The sequence below is a fragment of the Caretta caretta genome, chromosome 14 (assembly GCF_965140235.1).
Source record: "Caretta caretta isolate rCarCar2 chromosome 14, rCarCar1.hap1, whole genome shotgun sequence".
NCBI classification, from domain to species: domain Eukaryota; kingdom Metazoa; phylum Chordata; order Testudines; family Cheloniidae; genus Caretta; species Caretta caretta.
The window spans coordinates 9,869,737-9,890,933 of NC_134219.1; the positions used below are offsets into that span (position 1 = coordinate 9,869,737).

Genomic DNA, 21,197 nt, shown 5'->3' on the forward strand with positions numbered 1-21,197 from the left:
TCAGTTAGGATTTGCACAAGACACGAAATGGACAGTCGCTGCTTCAGGGGGTTTCCCCTAAATCATTGTGCCTTCTTGTTTCCAGTAATGTTCCTCTTTTTCCCTCTCTCTCCATTCGCTTCCAGTTGAGCAATCCAAATCGGATTTTCCTTTCTCTAAACTCGGGACCGAGAGGCCCCCTAGTGGAGCTCTCAGCTGATACTGTGGAGAGCGGCCGCTTTCCACCTAGGGCACTGCAGAGGTCTTCCAGGGGGAACATCAACTCCTCTAGCTATTTGCCTGGTTTTACAACAGGCTACAGAAAAAGCACCAGCGGAGTCAGGCCAAACTAAAATTTCACACAAAGAGGAGATACTGCTCTGCAAACTGTCCCCTGAAATGTAAGTGCAATATTTATGTTCCAATCGATTTATTTTAGAATGATCTGGTAAAAAGGAGAAAGGAAGCAGTTTGTCAGTACCTGTACTAGGGCCCTCTGACCCATTTGTATTTTTAGGTCTGATTTTTGTAAGCAGGTAGTTTTTAAGTGAGGTGAAACTTGGGGTACACAAGACAAATCGGGTTCATCGCAAGGGGTACAGTAGTCTGGAGAAGTTGAGAGCCACTGATCTAGAGCTCATGCAGCACTGGCAGTGAAGGGGCAGAGGGATTACCTGAGTGTCAGCCACATTTCAAAAGAGGCCACAGATGTTAGGGATACCTCAGTTTTGCAGGGGCTTGGGTTGCAAGAGCATGAGCCTGATTTTCAGAGGGGGTGGGGTGGAATGGAATGAATGGGATGGGTGGTTGCTCAGCCGTTCTGAAAATCAAGGCCAAGGTCTCAAAGTGAGGCAGTCAAAAAGCAGTAGTCATGACTCAAAATCATGGGCCATGTCTGCTGTGATGTGTAGGTGCTATAGAATGAGGGCCACATAAAGCCATTCAGACTGGAGCTGTGTACTTGTTGTTTATCCAGTCCAATCCAATCTGACTTCAGTGAAGCCAGAATCTGAGAACTGATGTTCTTCCTGCAGGCTCATATTTTACTGTATATTGGTGTATGGTACCTGAACCTTGTCCTTGGATGTGTTCTACTTCTAGGTGGCTGTCTTTATACTTGCATATAAGACTTATCTATTTTTCTGTCTTTCTCTCTCTCTCTCTTTATTTTAATCTGCATATCTGTTAGTCCTGTGCACTTTCTTAGGTAGCTGTATTAATATTTGTGTAGGGGTTTTCACCTAGCTTATGATAATATCAGCTATTTATGGGGCTAAGATAATGTGAAATTTCATATTCTCACGGTACTTCAGCTTTCCAGGGACTATAACACTGATTAGATCTCACATCAGTCGTGGCCTCCAGCATGTCGTCCTGAAGCAGAGAGAGTGTGTGTGAGAGTGTGATTCAGGAAGACATGGTATATTCCCATTTCCTATTTATTGGGTTATTCACTCAGGTTAGGGCAATACAGCAAAGGGGAGTATCCCCGATGGCTTAATAGGTCTTCTCCATCTCTGGACTCTGCAATTCTGCAATAAAGTCATATTGCTTCATGATCATGATGAGGTTAGAATTACAAGTGGATGTTGGGTCTGACAATACAGTCAGAGTCATACACTGAAAACCAGGGACTGCTGATTCATTCCTCTCCTACTCTAGTTGCATCTACTGCTACCTCACTGTACATTTCTTGTTCAGTGACTGCAGGCTTGCATTGGTGTAGGGAATGACCATGGTGGCTGTGCAGAGGGCCTAGAGACAGAGCATTGGATGGGCCTAGAGACAGAGCAAAAGTTCTGTACAGCCCCAGGAAGAAACTTGAGAGAGAGAAACAGACCTGTGCTTTCAACTCAGTCACTCATTCAGGGGGCTTTAAAGCCAATGTAAAATACATCCAAGTTTTTATTTAAAAAGAAACAATTTTAAGTAAACAGAAAATGATTTAATTGCCCCAAGATCCCACTTCAAAAATATTTCACATGCCCAGTTATAATAGACCTGTTTTACAGAAATCCTGAGCACCATAAACTCCACTTGAATTCAAAGAGAGCTGCGTCTGAAGAAGTGGGGTTTTTATCCATGAAAGCTTATGCTCAAATAAATCTGTTAGTCTTTAAGGTGCCACCGGACTCCTTGTTGTTTTTAAAGGGAGCTGTAGGCGCTCAACACCGGTGAAAATCTGGCCTTATGTTTGTACTGCAAAAAGAAACAAAAAAAGAAAATCTTCCAAATGAAGAGTACTTTTTCTGTGCGCATGCATGTGTACACACACACACACGGTAACTTGCCTTACATTTATGCATGGCAAGATGACATACACAAGATGGGTACGCAACTGTCCAGTGCCATTTTAGCTGAAGAATCAATTATTCCCACACTATCTCATTAGGAGTAATATATCAAGGGATATTTGTATCTTAGGTTTCATGCTTGAAGACTTGAGGCCTGATTACTCTGGGCCTGATTAGAACTCGCTCTAGCATCTGATCCGATGAGTGTCATCATCTTTAATGGTCTTTATAATATATGGGTCCAATCCTTCTCCCATAGGATATGAATAAATCCTGTTGACTACAATGGGAATTACTCATACTCAACAGGGTGAGATGAGGGCCCCAGACAAGGCTGTAAATACATCAGGAAGTGAAAGGAAAGGAGGACAGTACATCTATATACATCAGAAATGACTTAGCCAGTCAGCATATAAGTGACTTGTAACTTTGGATGCTGTAGTCTTCTTGGTTAGAAAATCCATGTGTCTTGTAGTAATGGAACATGGAGGAGGTCAGAGACTATGGTAATGAGATAGATAGATTTCACAGAATTTCTGGAGAAGTAGCTATTGTGAAATGTCATTTTGTGCCAGTTTGGGAAATATGTTTTAAATTATATAGAGGCCATTACCCAGGGCAATGCAGAGAGTGATCATTTATTTGTTAAATTTTAGTGGTGAGTGGAAGCTGCCCAAACATCTCCAAACCACAAAGCGAGGTGAACAGTTTGCCATAATATATGTAATAAAAACAGCACTTAGCATTTATGTAGGATCTTTCCTCCAAAGACCTCAAAGTGCTTTGTAGAGGCAAATATTTTATTCACAGGGGAAACTGAGGCACAGAGAAGTTAATTGATTTGCCACGGTTGCTCAACAATGGCAGAGTGAGGAAAAGAACCCAGATCTCCCAGTTACTAATCCCATGCTCTTGCTGGTCTGCTGCCACTCCCAAATAACATGAAAACCAAATAATAATCTATGGAGAATAAAGTTATATGTTCCCTGGTTAGAAGGTTGCTGAATGTTTAGAATTAGGGAGTATGCAAAATAAATAAGGGATCACAGGCTAAAAGGCTAAAGAATAAACTGTATGGAAAGTATTGAGATAACATATATGAAAGGTAGATGTTAAACTGGTGCACTTGCTGGCCATGTGTGATGATAACATAGAGATAATCACATGATCACTACAGAATAATGCAATTCTTGTGAAAAGAAGATTTGCAAACACTGTTCAAGGGACTAAAGCTCTCTCCCTGAGTGATGTAGTGATGACATAGAAATTACTTTTCATGAAGGAATAACACTGGTAACATTTGATTTAAAGTGATAAGATCATTACTGTGTTTACAGAGATCACAGGGTAGCATATGCTGTTCATTCGTTATTTTACCATACTGGGTTTTTCTATAGTATATTCTTCTTGCTCCTTTTGGCCAGTTCCATTAACAGCAGCTGAGACAGAAAGGGTGCTGCATTTCTTACTTGTGGTAAGCCCTAAAAACTCAAAGCTAAGAATATGTAAAAACAGGAAGAGAGAACAAGCCAGGAATAGAACATTTGCCACCGCTCATATTCACAAGAGGGAAGGTAGATACTTCTCCCAAATTAACATGATCACATATTGCTTAGCTGGAGCATCCGTGAAACAGCTGTTTACTTTGCTATTTTCAGTACCATGCATGTTGATTCAGGTCCTGATCTTGCTCCCAATGGAGTCGAGGTCAAGCTCCTATGAATTTCAATAGGAGCAGGACGGGGCATTTATTCAGGATTTTGGCACAGCACAAGTTCCTATGCTGGGGCCTGATCCTTTACGAGGTACTCTCAGCTCCCAAACAGCCTGCTCGTGCTCTCATGGAAGGCACTGGCAAAACTTCAGTGGGAGCAGAATGAGCTACACTGAAGCCAAGGCCTTCACCTAGCAGGGGGCACTCCCCACCTTACAAGATCAGAGCTCTGGACTTCACCATATCTTCACAGAGTGGGCCTTCTCCACACAAATACCTGCTGGCTGTGCTCCAAGGAGTAGGGAATCCAGTGCACGGGGACAGCAGGACGGCAGCTCCATTCTGTAGGGGGGTTATGAAAAGGATTAACTCTGCATTCAGTTCCGATGTGATCACAACTGTATCAAGTTGTAACACATCACCATCTTCACAACTCCAAAAATAAATGTAAGCAGTTTGTTAGAACCAGTTTAGCAGCCAAAGGGCTAATATATTAATAATGTTAGACTCACAATGGCTCGGAACAATAACCAGGGAACAATGGATTAACTCACTACTGAAAATAGTCAAGTTTAAAAAAAAACACCTAATTCTTTACAAGATCCAAGACCCAGCTGTGGCAGCCCTTTTTTGGTATCTCCAGAGATGTTAGTACTTCCCTCTACATTTCATAGAGGATATGTCAACCATTCTGAATTACTCCAGATTCACACCATAGGTCAGAATGTGACTCATGGGCTTGAATGGGAGAATTCTCTGAGTAATAAGGGTTTGGATCCAGACAACAGTGTTTTTAACTTTCCTTGGCGTCGTATCTCCTTTTTATCTTTCTTCTTCTTTGTTCTGTTGTTACATTTCACCTTTCCATGCAGAACGCCTCATTCTGCTCTTACTTAGACCCTGGGTGAATCAGGAATAACACCGAAATCAATAGAGCGGGTTACACTAATGTCTAAAAGGACTGACATCAGGACCAGTATCTTTGACTGTAGGCACACTATGTACCATCCCTTCAGATAATTTTTAATAAAGCACCTTTCATCTCTAGCTCTCAAAGTACTTTACAAAGGAGGACAGTACCACTATCCTCATTCTACAGATGGGGAAACTGAGGCACAGACCGGTGAAGTGATTTGGTCACAACTAGCCAGCAGAAACTAGAATAGAACCCGAGTCCCAGTACAGAACTCTATCCACTGGTCAACACTGTCTCTCAGGTTGCTCTTCTGGGTTTGTATCTTTGGACTTGATTCTGCTACCCTTACTCATACTGAGTAGTACCTGACAGTGTGAGTAGGCCCATTGATTTCTGCTGAACTTCACAGAGTGTGGTCCTCGGGTGGCAGAAATAATCCAAAAGAAACAAAGCCAGGTTTTCTCATCTGGCTGATAGCTGGGATTTAGGGTGTTTTACTCCCCGGGGCCACTTTGCCAAATTCCAGCCTATATATGTAAATGGGTAAAACTGAATTAATTCGTTACTGAAAGAGACTAAATTCTGGCACCAGTGGACCAACCTGCAAAGATACTGTGCTCACGTGAGTGTGATTGAACTTGGTGGTCCTTAGATGAAAGTATGAGACCATAACAGAGATACAGAATCACGTCTTTTTTTGTCAGACTAGTACATTATTGCAAATTTAAGACAACAATGTTGAGCATGCAGACATAGTTACTAGCCCTGGGTGCATTTCACAAAGGACATCCATTCTGATTCTGTGGTATGAAAAGATGTTTCTTCAAAGGGCCAGATCCCCCCACCTCAATCACACCATGTAAGGCCTCAATTCTATTCCCAGTGACCGCAATGGTGCAGGAATGGGCCCTAAATCCGGAGTAAGTCTACTAAAAGTCACTGTAGAATAGACGAAAGTCTGCCTCGGAGACTATGATTTGGGCCTGATTTTCAGAATCACTGCGTGCTCCCACTACTCCAGAAGGGAAGGGGAACAAAAGCATTAACTAGCAATGATTAACCTCAGAAATAATGGTTTCCTTTTCAAACACAGAGCTCTGCCTCTTCTTAGTATAACTACCTCTGCTCCAGTTGCATCTATTAAAGCCAATTCCTGGGGGAGACAGCTATATGTAACCAGATGTTACAACTGTGGAACCAGCAATCACGAGTACAGTGGTGTCATGGGCAGTTTAAATTCTTACTGTCTGAACAACAAGTTACATATATAAATAATGGGTATGTTTGTGGGAGCAGCTGTCAATGGGGAAATCCCCTTATCCTACCATAATCCTACATTCCATAACCCCTGCCGATTAAACTAACGTTATTTACGCTGCTGCTTCCTCCATGGGGGACCTTTAGTCCATTCAGTCCTTCCTCAGTCTTTTAAAGTTTCAATCTCAAAATATGCTGCAATTGTTCTCTATTTGGGAACTTGGAAGTGTGATGATGTTAAACCCTGGTTGATGAAGGGCAGGAATTAGGGGATTTAGCTCAACTAGGGTCTAACAAGAAATGGGCTCAGAGGTAGCAGGTGAGAATTTGTTTGTACAGCAGAAATCTTGCATTGGCTCCAAGAGATTTCAGTGTGTGCTGAGTGGGGAGAGGTGCGCACAGGATGATCTATGTACAATGCTTATTTGGCCTTTATTACTATAGTACCTGAGCACCTCATAAACTTTCATGTATTTATTCTCATCACATCTCACTGGGAGTCAGAAACTGCTATGTTCTAAACCTGGCAGGACAATAATTCCCTGTGCCTCCTGCCTCAATTTTCTCATCAGTAAAATGGAGATTTGGGCCCCGATCCAATTTCCATTGAAATCAGTGGTGAGAATCCCAGTGATTTCAATGGAGTTGGATCGGACCCATAGCCCTTACGCACCAAATAAGGCCACAATCCCACAGGCCATTCCATGCTGTCAGACCCCCTGCGTCCGTTGAAGCCTATGGTGCTGCACACTGACAGAAGGGTTCACCCACCGAAAACAATTTGCAGGATCGGGGCCAAAGACCCATCATACTTTATTGCTGGTGAAAAAAAAAATCTGGGTGTAGCCATAAAGGAAATATTACTCCATCATATTTCTCATGCAGATGTCTGACACACATTTCAGAGGCAGTAAGGAGACAGACTATGTGTTCAGACCCTCCCAGTCTTTTCCCTCCATCTGTAAAAAAGGAATATCCTACATGCTCGATGCAGCAATTTAATACCCTTGCCCCAAATCAACCAAGATATTAGTACTATTGGGCCAAAGTCGCTCCTGGTGTCCCTGTACTGAAATCACTGTTAGTAAAGGGATGGATTTGGTCCAGTCTCCTTTAGATGGTGGAAATCAATACAAACTCTAAAAGCAAGAAAGTTTTATAGTTTATGTGCTTTTTATACCACTGATGTGGTGTATCACGGGGAATTCTGAATCCTGGCTTTGACCTCATAATCTTCATGTTGTTTCAGGGGAGTTGTATTGTTTTGTACTGAATGCAAAGGAAATAGTTCTCCATTCAGACATGAGGACTAATAATTGGAAGCTGTTAGTCATCCCAGGCCTGACTCTGATCTCATTTACATTGTCTTTGCAGCCACACAATTTCACTGGCTTCTGTGGAGTTATACCCTAATGTACACCTCATGAAAGTAAAAACTATGGTCCTCATCTTGCAAATCCTTACTCATTGGAGTAATCTGTGCTCCCTTGCTGGTGTCGACCGGACTACTCCTGTGATTAAGGATTACTCCAGTGTGCAAAGTTTACAGGACTGGGCCCTGAACCTCTGGTTTTTTCCATTAATTCTATAGTCACAAAGAGGAGTCGGAAGCTTTAACAGCCTCTGCGGTAATTCTAATGCTGGCTGAGTCCTACCCTCGGTAACGGAGTGGAGCCCCTAAAATGTGCAGGCCTGTTGCTTCAGAGGTCAGACGTACTGGTGAGGAGATGAGATTCTAAGTAGCCCCTTAGGGGGAACTAAAACATTCGGCATAATTGAAGCTTTGTTACACTCATACCAATTGGAACTTAAACTGGCATCTCGCTGGAGTTCAGCGCAGCAACTGCTGCCGTTCAGCACAAAAAAAAATATGTCCAAGCCTATGCAAAGCTGAGGAGGTCAAATTCCAGGGGCTCCCATGGCCTCGTGCGGTGCAAAAGCCAGCGAGATTACTTGCTGAATCGGAGGCTTATTTTGCCTCTCCAGCAGTTGCCATTGTGGTAACAGGAAAACAATACTGCTTCTTAGCAGACAGAGTGTTATTCATTTCATCGTTCTTTCCAGCTGCGTCACTGAACCAGAGCAGTTCCCTCCTGCAGAAAAACCCTCAGGAAGGGAAACTCAGCAAGGTGAGCCTCAGAGAGGTTATCCTAGAACCATGCCCAATGGTGGGAGGGGTCTGGAGGGCTGAGGATTTGGTGGACCGACGCCCACAGATCTTCAGGGGGTACAGAGAGCAGGGCGCCGACCCCACTTTGTGCTGAAACAAGATCTACCCTGCAGGGACAGCTCCTTTGCTCCGGGCAACGCAGCTCCTGCAGGAACTGTAGAAGAGGTAGCAGAACGGATGGGAATTGTCCAGCCCCAGCCTAGCACTGAGCTGGATGGCTCTCCCCAGGCATTACTGTGCATGGGTCCCCCAAATCCTTCTTTATATTTAGAGACCAGACTGTGCACCACTGCATTAGTACAATAGGAAACCTTTATACTGCATTAGAACAGTCATATCAAACCTCTGTTTGTGCTTCATTAACACAACATCTAATAATCACATTGTGCCTTACCTCCAGAAGTATCCCAAAACAAATTACAAATGACTGGCTATGGAGAGATCATCTCATTTAGTGAAATGCAGCCACCTCTGGGCCAGAACTCAGCACACAGCCACACTACACAGACGGTTACCAATTGAATTCCTTTGGTATTTCAGGGAGAATTTGGGTGAGCAAAACATAATTATCTAAATCACAATCCTGCACTGGTATGGACATTGCTGAGTTGTGCTTTTCTGTCTCTATAGTCTATGACTCCATGAAACTGGAATTTGTTTAGGAGACACCCACATGCTGGCAAAATCACTATGGGATCCTTAATAAACAAAATCATGATAATACCTAGCTCTTAGCTAGCACTTTTCATTAGTAGCTCTCAAAGTGTTTTACAAAGGAGATCACTATCATCATCCTAATTTTACAGGGGAAATTGAGGCACGGGAAGGTGAAGTGACTTGCCCAAGGTCACATATCACGGCAGTGGCAGAGCCAGGAACAGAACACAGGTCTCCTGAGTCACCAGGAAGTGCTCTATCCATTAGCCCACATTGCCTCCCTCACAGATGTGACTGGGACCTCATTTTTGCATCTTATCTAAGACTGCCTTCAGCATCACACTGCGCCTAACAGAATGCTGGGCCACTGGCTCAGTGCTGACTGAGAGGCAAGAGTGCCATCTATTAATGTCTATTAAAATGATAATCCAATAAGAATTGGGGCCTCATTCTGCTAAGTACTTCATACACCCTAGACAAAAAGACTGTCCCCCAAGAGCCGAATTATCATCATTACTTCCTGCAGCACCATGGGTTTCTCCTAGGGCTGTCTCTTAGACTCATTCAATGAAAAAGCAGCTATTTTCCCCCAGAATATTTTTTTTCGGCAAAAAGTCTTTAACCTGAATTCTGACTTCTTCAAACACCTTTAAATTTTTTTTTAAATAAACCCCCAACTTCTAAGGAATATTATTCCCAAACACATACTTGTGCCTCCAGCAGAACAAATCAAGTCATTTTTGTTTCTGCTCAGGCCTTCAGCATGCAGACAAAAACATTTTTTATTCATCAGTGGTAAAAGGCTACAGCCATTTGACTTTAAAACACAGACATGCTTAGTTCTGGGCTCTCTTCCAGGAAGTCTGTGTCACCCGGGCTGTAGATCGATATGTTTGTCTGCAAAGTCACCCTTTTGATCTGTAATTTTTCATTTTGACACAAGAAATGCCTCTTGATCAAACTTCAGTTGGTCTATTAAATTCTAAATCATAATGGAAATGAGAATCACATTGCTGTAACCATGTGATGACTTCACAGTTTGGCGTTTACTTATTCTTGTGTTAGTTTGCTCGGCTGTATATTTATGATTCCAACAACACTGCAAATACTGTTCCCTAGCTTCATTTAGGACAGCTGCTTTTTAGGGGGAAGGGGAGCCACAGCAGCGGTCTGGTTTTCTCATAAACCAGCCTCTCCACATTATAGAATAAATCATTCACGGAATGGCTTAAGCTACATGAAATATTATCACAATTTTTTTATACTGTGCTACCTGCACGTCACGTCAGCCAGGACCTTCCATTTATTGTTTATAAAGGTAGGTTTGGACTCAGAAGCCCCATGATCCTTAGTCCCTCCCCTTCTCCCCCATTAGCTCTTACTCATATGAGCAGTCCAATTGGCTCCTGCAGGACTGCTCAAGCCAGGAGTACTGGCATCCATAGGTGTTTGCAGGATCAGACCCATGCATTTATATTTTTCTTCAGTTAATGAGTTCAAGATTTTCTCTAACAAAGACAGCTGGTGTTATGAGCAGGGCAGTGCATAATTTTGTGCCAGGGCTTGCCAGGGCTGAGCTCCGGCACCTCTAGGCTTGGCAGTTCATAGCCCTGGCACCTCTGGGCTTGCCGGGTCAGTTATGAAAGTAAAAACATTGCTTGAGCCCTGACACCTCTTTCATGACAAATTAAGCACCGGTGCAGGGAGTAGGCAGGAGACAAAATGGCTGGAAAAAGAGTCCCCTGCTTTTATTAACTGCACCAGCAATTCTGATCAGGCTTTTGGAAACATCATGTTCACACTAGCCAGGCACAAAAGCTTAACATAGGTTCTGGTAGAGTCACTCCACATGAATATTACATAATCAGATTTGCATAGCTACTCCCATGCTAACACAGGGCTTCTCAACTGGTGGGTCGCAACCCCGGGGGGGAGGGGGGGGTCATGAAAGAAGTAATGGGGGCGCTGAGAATTTTTTTTACAATCTAAGCAAAAGAAACCTTGCTTCCCAAATCTCTGCACACCTTTGCCCTTCAAGGTCAAGTATTTTCTGCCACCCTCTTGAAACACACTTACACTGAATGCATCTGATGAAGTGAGCTGCAGCTCACGAAAGCTTATACTCAAATAAATTTGTTAGTCTCTAAGGTGCCACAAGTCCTCCTGTTCTTTTTGCGGATACAGACTAACACGGCTGCTACTCTGAAACCTGACACTTACACAAATCAGTTACACAAACGTATGGTTTTTTTAATCAATACATTTTCTACGCTTACTTTTATAACAAATGTAAAGGGGTTGTGAAAATTTTTGACTGAATAAAAGCCGCCAATCTGTGTGGGATGAGAAACACTGTACTAACACATGGCCAAGATTTCAAGAGACCAGTGATTTTGAGTGTCTCCATTTTTGGGTGCTCAACCGAGACACCGTAAAGGGACCATATTTTTGGAGGGTGCTCAGCACTTTCTGAACATCAGGTCCCTTTCAGGCAACTCAGGTTGGGCACTCAAAAAATCATCAGATACTTTTGAAAATCTTGCACCCCTAGCCTTCCGGCTGATAGGATCAAAGCATGAGTCTCTTGATTATTTAAAGGGGCATTAAAAATTAGTTAATTCCTCAGATTTAGTTTGCTAAACAAAATTCAGACTTTAAAATCTAACAGATGGAAATTTCATTTTTTTTTAAATTCAGTGAATTTTGGGGTAGGGCGAAAGATGGTGGGAGAGGCGAGATTGGGGGAGGACAGAAGGGTGTGTGAACATATCCCCGCAGTGCTGTGAATTCAAACACAAAAACAAGGCGGTCGTGCACCAGAACCAGAAAATGAAACTGCCTAGAAACAAAAGTGAAAGTGACCTATGCAGCATCATTCTCCAAAGGGAGTATAATAGAGTAATAATGTAAGGAAGCAGCACCCATGATTGAAAAGGAAGTGAGCTTTCCCAATCCTTCAGCTATGTTTATCTGAAATATTATTAGTAAAAGAAATAACTTTTTTCTTTAAATGTGGAGCCAGGCCCTCAGCTGGTGTAAATCACTTGACTTAAATGGGACGATATTAATTTACATCAGTTGAGGACCTGGCCACGATTTTTAACTCTTGTTGTTACTCTAGACCTCTATAACTTTGGACACACGTGTTTATACAATTCTGCTAATAGATTCACTATGGGTAATGGTGACACAGTATCCCAGATGGATAATGGTGACATTGTATGGGCCAGATTCCCAGGCGCTGAGCACCTGCTACTCCTGATGGAAGGGTATGTTCAAATACCTTAAACTCATCTTTGCCCCCACCTCCCCCCAGGTGGGGCTCTCAGTGATACATCTCCTTGGAGGCCCAGCACAGAATCTCACTCCAAGAGTCCTGATTCCAAAACCCCTGTGTTAACCATTAGACAACACTTCATTCCCAATAACAAGCTTGAGCATAATGTCAATCAAATCCTTTCAGGTGCAACAGATTTTCAGTCTGAGTGCTCAACTGCAAAAACGTGCCTACACCATGTTTAAAGCAGAGCCATTGACAGGATTAAAATGATTTTGTTCAGAATTTGCTTGAGGTTTCATTTTGCCCAGCACATGACACTGGGAGTGCTGGTTTTCAGTCTTCCTCGCTGTCCCTAGTCACCACACAGACCACGTTTGTGTCCATTCTACCATGCTGTAAACACACAGTATTACCAGGCATGTTGTTCACCCATCCTTAGGTTTGCAACAGCGGCTGATAAGGAAGCTCCTCACATTCAACCCCCATGAACACTGTGCTGCCCTATAGAGTGGGTCTGGAAATCACATGCCGGAGCTAGCGGGGAGGTGAGCACTTTCACTTAGTCTGATAGTAACATGCAACACAGCAGGGCTCTTTCATTGCATCTGATCTCCCAACATGAGAGGTGCGGTACCAGGGCTCAGGCCTGGCGCAGCTCCAATGCTATGAGGAGTACAAGCATTTCCTTTTGCAGAGTCTGTCTGTTCAAAGGTCAGCAGGATGCATAATGAACACATCTACCCTTTTGATACCCTGACAGTCCCAACAGTAGCAAAATGCCAGGGACAAAGGCTCTCCACAGTCTGTCTTAACTGCCCAGTAGGGGAGAAAAATCAGATTCACCATCAATCATTTCTGAGTGGTTTTCTTGGAGAATAAAACAGTGTAACATGTAGGGCCCGATCCTGCCCCCCCTTACTCATGCTGAGTGGCACTTTTCCAAGCACAGAGTCCCACTGTGTTCAATATGGGTGAGTATATAAGTACTAAAGATGGCAGAATTAGGCCCTTAACAGGCATTTTTAAAAGTCTCTTGCATCATAATTCAGTGCAGCTGCTCATTTGTTTGTCTCTCACCAAATCTGCTTAGGTTCTCTGACTTATTAAGCAATGGTATTGTTTATTATTTGTATTGTAATAGTGTCAAAGGGCCCCCTCATGGATCAGCGCTCCATTGTGCGAGGTGCTGTACAAAGACATAACTACAAGATGGCCCCTGCACTAAGAGGCTCACAATTGCTTTGGTTCAGGTTTCGTAGAAGAAAGGGGCAAGAGAGCTCTGTGTAAAGGGTGGTGCCAGGAATGTACTTCGGCTCTGTAGGGATAGGACTGGGATAAGAACCCTGGAGGACTGGCCTGGGGTTAATCAGAGCAGGGGAGATGGTACAAAGAGCATTGTGTGTTTGCATCGTATTGTAGGAGAGCTTAAGGACTAATCAGGTCAGAGCCTCACTGTGCTAGCTGGTAGATAAGCACAAATATTATTAGTAATCATTTGTTCTACAGGGGCTAAAAACTTACAGACTAACACGGCTGCTACTCTGAAACCTGACTCCAGTTGGTGTAGTTTCCAATACATACCCTCAAGAAATATAGCATCCCTCCCTCCATTAACAGGGAACCCCTTGTGACATAATCTTTGGAAGAAACGTCTGTTTCTCTAATCTCTTAACCAAATTTGTAGGTTTTAAATTTTATCTAGTCCCAGATGCAGGACTGCATTTCTCTCTACCCTTCCCATATTAAAAATGCATTGAATACAGCCCAAGGGTCCATCTGTATGGTCTGTTTGCCGGATCAGAGCCCAAGATTTTCACCCTACAGGCGAGCTACGAAGAAACCAGTAAATGCCAGGCAGTCTCTGGCCAGCTGAGTCTGAACAAACACTGATGAAGCTGGACCAGATTAATGCAATAATCATAAACCCTGCCTATGTGCTGAGTGTTTTCATCTTCCAGACGCTGGGCAAACGTTCCATTACATTTTCCCTGCTCTGCAGCTATGAGTTAGAATGTATTATCCCCATTTTACAGCTGGTGAAATTAAGCAGCAAGTAATTGGCTTATTAGGCCACAGAGAAAGTCAGCCTCAGAGATGGAATTAGAACTGAAAATGCCTAGCTCTCAGTCTTATGGTCACATCACACTTTTGTGCAAGAGCTGACTAATCCAATGTACAGGAATTGCATCCTTTGCCTTTTACAGTGCGATCTAAATGACACTTTCTCTGGTTTGATAATATGGTGTCCTTCCGTAATACCCTTTATCCTAAGAGTCTAAAGTGCTTTTTAAACACATGAATTCTTCCAACACATATGTGGGGTAGATAAACGGCATAATATCCATTTAGCGTGCGAGTAAATGTGAAGCACAAAACAATTAGGGACAGATTTTCCAAGAGCTCAGCTTTCACCAAGGCACCAGAATAAGTGGCCTTCTCTTTAAAAGAGGTGGCTCAGGTCTTCGGTCTTCTGAAGTATCTAACCATTTGTACTTTGCAATCAAGTAAGGCAGTGGCAGAATCAGGACCAGAGACTCCCAGGCCCAGATCCGCAAAGGTATTTAGTCTGCATAATTTCCATGGATATAGATGGAAGTTAGGAGCCTAAATACCTTTGAGGACTGAACCTCACTGCTCTACTCTAACCACTGGGCAACAATGCCTGAAAGCAGTGACTCTCAGCTTCATCCATCTCAGACCCCCTACTTTAGAATTCTGAGTCGCAGATATGTACATTACACAAATCTGGTATAACTCCCCTTGCATAAATGTAGATGCAAAGAGTCCCGGGGCCACATTCAGCACTGATGTAAGCAGGGGCAACTCCAGGGAACTCTATGCTTCCCCAAATTTACACCACAATTTGGCCTCCCAATACCATTTACAGGAGTTATGCGTCGCAACCAACCAAGGGTGAAAGCAAGCAGAATTCAGTGCTTCATGCTTACCAAGCAATCCTCCACCCGCCATGCAGCACCAAATGTTCCTTTATTGAACTATTTACACTCACAATTATTAAGCAAAAACACATTGCCTCTGTCCTCTTCTCAAACAGTAAGACAAGAATCACTGCAATATGTGGCATCAAGGTTTCCTTTCCCTACTCTGCCCATCACAACATATTGCTGTGTGGCAGGGAGGGGCCTGAGCTTTAGTTTGGATGAGGAACTGAACTTCCAGCATTGGGGGTGTCTTAGATCCAGGGTTTTAATTCAGACCAAGCATACATTAGGACACACACTCACATAGATCCTATGGAAAAATCACCAGTGAGTGAGCTACCAGCTCTATTCTATTCTACATCGGTTCTTTTACAGCTTAAGTTATTAACACAGATAAAGACATGGGAGGTGCTTTTGGGTCACAGTTGTTCATTAGCCATAAGGAGTGTGCTATCGGTGTCTCTTATCTCTTTATTCATCCTGGATTGGTGTCCTCGGTTAAGGGCCTGATGTGGGGCTCTCCAGCTGCCACTCACTCAGGCCTGGATGGCACAAAGGGATCGCCCCCTTTAATAGAAAGGAGTCACCATTTTCCTGCTGCATCTTCAGTGGTAATTTGGGCTGAGAGCAACGGAGCCTGAGAATTGGACACCTAACTCCCAGAAGCTACAGTGAAAATCCCAGACTGTCTATACATGCCCAGTGTTAAATAACCGCATGCTAGGGTTGCCAACTTTCTAATCACACAAAACTAAACACGCTTGCCCCGCCTCCTGCCCCGCCACTTCCCCGAGACCCTGCCCCCGCTCACTCCTTCTGTCATTTGCTTTCCCCCACCCTCACCCAATCGCTCATTTTCAATGGGCTGGCGCAAGGGGTTGGGGTGTGAGGGAGTGAGAACTCCAGCTGGGGGTGTGGGCTCCAGGGTGGGGCCAGAAATGAGGGGTTCAGGGTGTGGTAGGGGGCTCCAGGCTGGGGTGGGGGGGAGGTGAGGGCTCCGGCTGGGGGTGTGGGCTCTGGGGTGGGGCCGGGGATGAGGGGTTTGGGGTGCAGTAGGGGGCTCTAGGCTGGGGCCGAAGGGTTTGGAGTGCTGGGGGGGCAGGCTCCAGGAGGGATTTTGGCTGTGGGAGGGGGCTCAGGCAGGAGGTTGGGGGGCGGGAGAAGGTGAGGGCTCTGGCTGGGGGTGCAGGCTCTGGGGTGGGGTTGGGGATATGGGGTTTGGGGTGCGGGAGGGGGTGCAGGCTCCAGGAGGGAATTTGGGTGAGGTTCAGGGCTGGAGCAGGCAGTTCGGGGAGGGCAGCAGGGTGCGGGATGGGGTGAGGGCTCTGGCTGGGGGTGCAGGCTCTGGGGTGGGGCCGGGGATGTGGGGTTTGGTGTGAAGGAGGGGGCTCTGGACTAGGGCCGAGAGTGCGGGAGGGGGTTCCAGACTGGGGCAGGGGATTGGCGTGGGGGAGGAGGTGTGGGCGGCGCTTACCTCAGGCGGCTTCCAGAAGCGGCCAGCTTGTCCCTCAGCTTCCAGGCAGAGGCGTGGCCAGGCGGCTCTGCGCGCTGCCTCCGCCCACAGCTCCACGGCCAATGGGAGCTGCGGAGCCGGCACTTGGGGTGGGGGCAGTGCGCGGAGCCCCCCTGGCCATCCCTCCGCCAAGGGGCCGCAGGGACATGTCACCGCTTCTGGGGAGCCACGTGGAGCCAGGTAGAGAGCCTGCCAGCCTCACGCCAACTGGACTTTTAACGGCTCGGTCAGCAGTGCTGACCAGAGCTGCCAGGATCCCTTTTCAACCGGGTGTTCCAGTTGAACACTGGACACCTGGCAATCCTACCACATGCATGTAACTACGTTTTTGGTCAATTAGAAAGATTATTAACTAACAAGACTGGAGTGGGCACAGCAAGCTGTATTAAACACTTACAGTTATTATTTGTTTAGTACTCAAGTGTTCTAAGGGCTTAATCAATATCCTGACCAAGCCCAGGCCAATAGGTTCTCCAATTTCAGCACCAACCCGCTTCCCCCAAAGTAGGGTTGCCAACCCTCCAGGATTGTCCTGGACTCCCCAGGAATTAATTATTAATTTTTAATTAAAAGAGTATGTCCTCTGCTGAAACCTCCAGGAATACATCCAACCAAAATTGGCAACCCTACCCCCCCAAAGCAAAGCAGAAAACTGGCCATCTGCAATTTCCGCATGCAATGAAACTGGGGCTGCCCAGCTGTAACCCGGCACAATGCATGACAAATCAAGGAGCCCAGCTGCATTCCCAGTGCAAAGACAACTGTCCTTCCACCCCCGTCACACACAGACCTGTGCAATGCAGGAAAACCCGCTCCCCAGCGGCCAGTCCCCTTTTCTTTCTCGCGGACTCTCTCAAGCACACCACACACGAGCAATGCATGAAAACAGCCCCCACCCCGTGCACCCCTCCCCCTTTGCAACGCTGGAAAACGGGCTCTTCTGCTGCAATTCCCCCCCCCCCTTTGCATTGCAATGCAATGCAATGCAATGCAGGAAAAGACGCTGCCCGACTGCAGTCCTCCCGGTACAGTCTCGGTAGCCTAGGGCCATAGATAGCTGCTCGGAGGGGTCTGCAGAGCGCATGCAATCCCACCCCCTTGCAGCGCTCCGCCGGCGGTGGGCGCGCGCCCGGCCCCCGCAGCCGGGGGGGCCCGTGTGCTGACCGGTGCACGCTCCGTGGCGCGGCGGCGCCAGAAGAGCCCGCTGCATGCAGTAGCACCTCCCCGGGGAGGAGCAGGGGGAGGTTACACGGTCCCCTCGGCGCTGCAGCCCGGGCCCCCTCTTTGTGTCTCTCAATAAACGGAGCAGAGGCTGAAAAATAAAAAGAGGCTGCACGAGGCGGAGCCAGGCTCCCCCTTCCTCCCAAGCAGTCCGGGCGCTACGTTTTCCTTTCAGGCACGGACGGGGTTCGAACCCGCGATCTTCGGTTTACGAGACCGACGCCTTACCACTTGGCCACCGCGCCTGACGGGCTAGCAGCAGGCGAAAGCAGCCAGTGGAAGGCAGCCGCCAACGATCCCGGGCCTGCGTTCCATCCGCCCGGGGCCCAACGTTCCGTTCGCCCGGGCCGCGTTCCATCCGCGTGGCCCAACGGCCTGTGTGCCCTGGCTGCGTTCCATCCGCGTGGCCCAACGGTCTCTCCGCCGCTGCCCGCGCGGGGCACAGCGCACCCTCCCCCTCCAGCCAGCTGCCGACCCCCCGCAGCTCCAAAGCAGCCACGGATAAACTTTCCGGCCTTATGCATGTAAAACAGCCTGCCTGAGGGGAGCGGACGGGTGGATTGTAATGCAACGCTGCACCCCTCCGCTCCTTCCATGCAGTTCCCCTAAGCGCCAGCAGCTCCAGAGCAGGCAAGGAAGATATTCCGGGACTCACGCGTGCAGTGTGTGAGGGAGGGTCGCAATACACCGCGTCCCCCCCTTTCTCCCCTACACCTTCCCCCCAGTATAACTAAAGCAAAAGCCAGCAGCTGCAAAGCGGCTACAGATGAACTTTCAGGTCTCCCGTGCGCAAACGGCGCGCGTCCTCCCGCGACTGCCATCCCATGCACCTCAAAATCCTTCCAATGGACCCCCCTAATCACTAGTAGCTACAAAGCTGCGAGGAGCAGTCCAGGCCTCAATGCACCTTGGAATTCATCAAACCAAGTCTCCCTGCTGTGATTCAATTTGCCTCTCCCAGACTCTGAAAAACCCGCCAGAAGTTGCAAAGCGGCCGTGAGCAAACTTTCAAGGGAAATGAAATCCTTCCCTATGAGAATGTGTGTAGAGGGCGAATCCACCTTTCCCTATCTCCCGTCTGCAACCCTCGCCAAGGAGAAAAGAGGACGCCTGCAGCTAAGTAGCCCCCTGCTCCTTCCAGGAGAAGTGGTTGCAACCATGCAAACCAAGCTTCCCATGCATCCATCGCCCCCATCCAGAGAGGGGATTTCAAGGTGGCATGTTATGGCTGCACCTTCCCAAATAAGCAGTTGCCAAGCCAGAGACAAACTTCCACGACTCATGTAATGCACCGTGCAATTTAGGCCTCATTCTAGGACGAGCTTTCAGACACGCAACAGGCCGTAGAGACAAAGAACCCAACCCCCGCATCATCTGAATAAAACGAGGGAGGGGAACCCAGAGAGCCCCGTCGTGGCTGCGGAATATCACACCTCTCTCTCTCCCCATTTAGGAGTGCACGTCTTTACCCAGACATCGCCTCCCTTTGCATGGGTTTGCATTTAAATCTGAGCACCGGAGTAACACTGCCCAAGGTCGGCCAGATTTGAACCAGCGACCTAGCTGGTACGACGCTTCCTAAACCGCATCCAATCCCCTAAGCCACCGAGCACTTCTTCCTGCAGCGTTCACTTCGTGTCTGTAGCGATGCACACGTTGGCGTAGCTGCAGCAACCGCACCGCAGAGAGGGCTAAGAAGCCGGGCTGTTTCCCCAGCTTCCCCAGTGTGAATGTTCCCTGCCGCACGCTCGGGACTGTGAGCGCAGTGTCCGGTCTACACGGGAAATGTCCCAAGAAAGTGGGTTTCCCTCACTCCTTCGGGAGACCATCCTGCAGTCTAACAGTACTCTATGTCAGCTCAGAACGTATTTCCTGACAGCCTGAGAGTTCGTGTTTGGAGTTTGAGCCTATTATTATACATTAGATAAGAAAATAAAATAACAATAATAAGGACCCCTGTAGGGTTTTTTTTCTCCTTTAAATCTCTAGTCTTGTGGCTAACGCTGGGTCAGACCCCACGAAGCGAATCAGTTGCGATTTCACTCTAGATCTTGTTTTTAGGGGAGAATTTGGACTGTGTAGTTTTGACACATAATGTAGCTTTGCACTGAAATAACTCTTTTTTGGCTTGCAGTTTTTAAATTGATAGACCTTATTACTTGGCTTTTAGTGGCTGCTGTCTTCCTCCTGCAAACAGTATAATTTAAGGGGAATATGTATATGATATAATTTAATCTATCGAGCTTTCTATAATATGTCAGTTTGTATCCATGCATCTGTTCAGTCTTACTTGATTTATGGCATCCTATAAAAGGTACATGTATTCTCTTATGTAGACACCCCTCCCCCTCTTTGGGTAATTAAGTAAAGACCCAGACTTTGTTTGAGAACTTCAGCCCAAGGAATAGCTGGCTTGGAAAGTGAACAATTGCTTTGCTAAGTACAAAACTTTGCTTTTCAAATAAAAAAAAAACATCGGCAATCACCTCCCAAGCGAACAACTGCACTTGCATTAGGCGTTATTGATTATTTAGCTACTGGTGGGTATGTAAGGAGAACTAATATACTATCCACCAATTATCATCAAACCTGTAAGGGATAACACAGCTTGCAATAGGACAGAAATACAGAGTTTAGCACTAGTACACATGCTGAGAACTTTTTCAGAAAGCTTATATAGGCTCCACCAGATTTGCCTATTGCAATTAGAACGACTTTTATTCGGTAGCATTTTCTGTGTATGATTAATCTCCCTTCAGGCAATACTTTGTGTCACATACCCAAGGAGGTCTGCAAAAAGAACAGGAGGACTTGTGGCATCTTAGAGACGAACCAAGTTGCAAGTGGAAGATCAGCCCCAAGGTGTTTGCAAACAGAGGACTGATGAGAATGAATCCTACACAAGCGGCAGCTCTGGGCCTAGCTACAGCCCTGGGGAAATGATCGCCTGCGAATAATCAGCGGTCCATATTACCTGGCAGAGAACTGGGGAAATGCTCCTATTTCCCAGAGCTGGCTGTGTTGCCTGGGAATAACGCCATGATACCTAGGAGACTGAGGGCTGACCCCCCACCCAATATCTCTCACCCCCTGCATCTTCAGTTAATACATCAACGCAAATACAAATCAACCCCTTCAGTATACTGCGCCATGGCACCATGTGCTTGTACTAAGTAGCCTTCATGCCAAGAAAGGTCCAAACCTGCTCTGTCCTAGGGTGTGAGAGTGACACAGTCCCTGTTCCCCTGCATGAC

The 21,197-nt window shown here is 46.2% G+C and overlaps 2 long non-coding RNA genes and 1 other non-coding gene across 3 annotated transcripts; 1 reads left to right on the plus strand and 2 right to left on the minus strand.

Moving 5' to 3' along the window:
* The first annotated feature begins 11 nt into the window (after positions 1–11).
* Positions 12–9,425, plus strand: LOC142069026 (uncharacterized). Its single transcript, XR_012664886.1, has 2 exons — positions 12–380; positions 9,137–9,425. It is a non-coding gene; the product is annotated as an uncharacterized LOC142069026 (long non-coding RNA).
* LOC125621233 (uncharacterized) lies at positions 1,938–17,581 on the minus strand. Its single transcript, XR_007352463.2, has 3 exons — positions 17,513–17,581; positions 4,265–4,329; positions 1,938–2,178 (listed from the first exon to the last, which is right to left on the minus strand). It is a non-coding gene; the product is annotated as an uncharacterized LOC125621233 (long non-coding RNA).
* A 535-nt stretch (positions 17,582–18,116) lies between these two features.
* Positions 18,117–18,188, minus strand: TRNAT-CGU (transfer RNA threonine (anticodon CGU)). Its single transcript has one exon. It is a non-coding gene; the product is annotated as a tRNA-Thr (tRNA).
* Positions 18,189–21,197: the final 3,009 nt, after the last annotated feature.